Genomic DNA, 4,063 nt, shown 5'->3' with positions numbered 1-4,063 from the left:
ACTAGAGGGTATAAAAGGGGATGGCCAAGAGAGGTTGGGGGATCTTTTTTACTGCACATAGTTATGTTCCTGAATAAACTGCTTTGAGAAGGACATTGGTTTTGTCGCTTCTTTTCTGCTGGTTGGAAACGGCAGTGNCAGAGGAGAGTTGGAATTAGGTCTTCTTTAAAGGTCTGAAAGAACTCTGCACTAAACCCATCTGGTCCTGGTTTTTTTTTTTTTTTTTTGGTTGGGAGATTATTGATGACTACTTCTATTTCTTTAGTGGAAATGGGACTGGTCAGATCTTTAATCTGATCCTGATTTAACTTTGGTACCTGGTGTCTGTCTAGGAAGTTAGAAACAAGAGTTTCTAATGATACACACTTTGCTTGCCTCAAAAGTTTTTATACCTGCTACCCAGGGGACAGTTGTGAACTGGAATTCTTGGCTCCTGACTAGGGGAGGGCTCCTAAGCAGTATTTACATCTCTTAGATTCCAGCCAATAAGTCTTCTGTACTTTTACTAGTCCTGTTAAAACATCCCAACAGGTCTGTACCACTAAAATAGACATCCAATAAGTTCAACATAGCTAGCTCTAAGATAAAAAACCAAAAACCCCAAACCCCAACAATTATTAAAAACAGGTCTAGTCATTCATGCTTCAAAATGAAATAGATTCATTGACAGTAATGGTCCTCCTAAATCCTAGCGAATTATACTGAAAAACAAAATAAAACAAACAGACAAAACAAAAATCACCTCAACCCCTCAAAACAAACCTATAATAAAAATACATTTAACTTTAAGTAAAAATGCTATCTTTACGCTAATCAGTCAAAACTAGCATAAAAATGCTAAAAAGTTACTTGTTAAGATTAAGTTTACTTTCTCTGCCCAGCCACCTGCCCACGGCTCACCTGCCCATGTTGGGAGGCCCAGATGGGGGATCCCTAGACTGGGAACCCCCTGGATGATGGCCGGAGCTTGACAGTCAGCTAGGGCACCAGAGGCAGCAAGGGCATTAGAGGTGATGGGAGCTCTGATACAGAAGGATTGTGGAGCATCGACATTGAGCAGAGTTTTTCAGGAGGCCGTGGCCATCTACCCACCATGTGGCAGTCACGAGGTCATCCTGTTAGGTAAGGGCAAGATGTACAGCCCTAATGAACTCATTGCCTGTTACATCTGTGACCTCCCTTGGAGTGACCAAAAATAGACATCTTCTGTGGATCTACTGGGAAATAGGGTCATGAGTTGCAGAAGCTCTTTTGTTATGTAAGGTATGTTTTGTAGTTTTCCAGGGATCTTCAGTGGCATTCACATTAAACTCAGCACTAGTGCCAAAGTCCCAGCTGGCATCTTCTCCTTGAATGTTGCAGCTGCAGCGGATGGTGTCTGGAACAATGATGACAAGGGTGAGTTCTGAGGCAGCTTGTGGATAGCCACTCTTTGATAAGGAATTTTGTTCTGTGCAAGTTAAAAGAGGCAGTCAGTAGAGTGGAGGAGAGTCAGTGGAGTGCGGACCCTTTGCACCCTTTGCCTGAGGTGTTAGGTAGACAGCCAATCTCATTTTACATTTCAGCTCAACATGGCCATGTTCAAAAACTTTCTGGAGCCCTCCAAAGCACCTATCTGTTGCTGGAAATCTATTTCAGCATCATTTTTCTCCTGTTCAATGACTCGATCTTTTGTCTGCACGACAGGGCAGTGGATATCGGTGAGGGACAGCTCCTAACCATTGATTATGTTCTTTAACTGGCCTTTAGCTATCTGGCTGTCCCTAATGTCGGCAGGCCTGGTAGTTAGTCCCTGATGTCAGCAGACTTCTGGGATGGCAGGCAGATCTGGTAGGTCCTGATGGCCTCAGATCACCGGTTGTCTCAGGTGGTGGCAGGTCTGTTCGTCCTGGGCATCATCAGGCCTTCAGGGATTTGGGTGAAGCTGTGGCCCAGGAAAAGGGGTGCAGTGGGGGCAGGGTTGAACTTTGCACTGCTGGGTTAGCCTAGAGGGGCCGGTAGGTAGGGCTTTGGGGTCCTGGTCTCACCTGGGGTTAACTGTTGACTTCAGGCATCTGGGATTGTGGGGTTAGAGGTGTGAAGTAGAAGATGGAGTGCAGAGGGGACAGGGCATACCTCATGGCTGCTGGGCTTTCTGGCAGATCCCAGCAGGCAGGAGCTTGGGGCTCAGAAAGCTCACTTGGTTGTCCTTGGCAGCATCAGGCCTCCAGGTATTCAGGCAGCCCTCCAGGTAGCACTGTGGCCTGACTAATCCAATTTATATTTTGAAGACAGAGTCTTTCTTTGAACCTGGAACTCACTAGTTAGTTCCACTGGATGACCTTCCAGTGTTGGTATCTGCTGCCACACACATGGCTTTTTTTATGGGTGCTGGGGAACCAAACTCAGGTTCTCATGAACTCATTGTCCCAGCCCTTTATTCTGAATAGTTTAGTTAACTGTCATAATTTTAAAGATCTTGGATTGGTCTCTAGTATTTGCCTTCCATGCCATGTCCCCACCACTTTTTTTATGTGATCTTGTGTAACTCAGGCTGGCTTCCACCTTGATGTGTGGATAAGTATGATTTTGAACAACTTCTTCTTCTTCTTCTTCTTCTTCTTCTTCTTCTTCTTCTTCTTCTTCTTCTTCTTCTTCTTCTTCTTCTTCTTCTTCTTCTTCTTCTTTTTGCTGCATCTGGATATAATTTCTTTAAGTGAACATCAAACTTAAATTAGAGAAGAATAAAAAAGTTAGGTCAGCCAAGGTCTATTGATGTTAACTGACACAAAACAGAGGAATGCATACATAAAGACTGGCAGGAACCAGGCAGTGGTAACCACTGAGATAAAAGTTGGCCCTTTCTAAAGTCAGCCAGTAGTAAACCAGGTGAGGATGCCACACCCTAGTCACAATTTATGCTATTCCTCTCCACCTTGTGAAAGCTTACACCAGGGGGTTCTGCTCTTGCTGAACATCTCATGAATAACGCACAACCCTTAAACCACAACCTTCCTTCTTCCTAGGCCATTGTAAATTCTTTCATATGGTAGTAACTTGGCTACTCTCTTAAGTGTCTGTAGGGAATCTCCATTTGTCAGAAGAACTCACCAACTTTCTTCTAATATGTAATATAGTCTGCCATACCTGACTGTAATGGGGATTCTAAGTTTGCTATTTTGAAGTGGCCCTGAAATTATTAGCTCCTATCCTGCAAACTGTGAGATAACTCATTATTAACTGTCAACCCTGGGGCATGTTGTATGAATGAGTAACTTTCTTATGAAATTCCAAGCCCAGGGTCAGCTCCAGGACTGCCTAGGACATTGATGAAGGCCAGGAAGCAAAGTTCAAACTAGCTTAGGTATTTGACAAATTATTTCTTGGAGGCACTTTTAATAAAACACTACTTAAAGAAAGTACACAGATCCATACACTGACTAATGCAAGGACAAGTTTGGAGCATTCCTGCTACTGGATGCCAAAGCTCCAGGTGACTACGTTTCCATGAAAATTTTTGCCTTGGGACATCATTCAAGCTTCTGGGCCTGCCACACAGTCTTCTCTGGAAAGGGTGTGGCATCCATTTTCCCTCCAAGGTCCCTCTCTTCTTCCCTCTCCACTTGTGATTGCTTTCTTCTTCCTTCCAAGTGGGAATGATGCATCCTCATTTGGGACTTCACACGTTGAATTTTTTTGAGTTCTGTGGACTGTATTTTGGATATTCTGGACATTTTTTTTACTAACATCCATTTATTAATGAGGACATACTTTTGTATGCCTATAAAATGATCAACTATATTTGACAAGGGACTTTAAAGCATTGATTTGTAAATGTGGGCCATCAATTATTGTGCATTACTAGTAGCCTTAAACTTTTCTTATTTTGCACTCTAACATCTTTTGTGGCAAAGAAAATGAGCAATGACAAAAATATCTACAAGCTACCTCATGGACATCCCATCATAGTCACCTGATGACTTTTGTGATGTAGTAAATTCTTGCATGCTCAGGAAGTTTAATGACTGGAATCATTAGAAATACCTCAACTTCAGGGTCATGATTCTGGTCAAATGATGCTGCT

At 43.0% G+C, this 4,063-nt stretch overlaps 1 pseudogene; it reads right to left on the bottom strand.

The window, feature by feature from the left end:
- Positions 1–1,152: 1,152 nt before the first annotated feature.
- LOC110316941 lies at positions 1,153–1,644 on the bottom strand (annotated as a pseudogene).
- Positions 1,645–4,063: the final 2,419 nt, after the last annotated feature.

Source organism: Mus pahari, chromosome 2 (assembly GCF_900095145.1).
Source record: "Mus pahari chromosome 2, PAHARI_EIJ_v1.1, whole genome shotgun sequence".
Taxonomy (NCBI): Eukaryota; Metazoa; Chordata; class Mammalia; order Rodentia; family Muridae; genus Mus; species Mus pahari.
The sequence above is the reverse complement of the archived record's forward strand: the minus strand, read 5'-3'. Positions and strand labels throughout refer to the sequence as shown.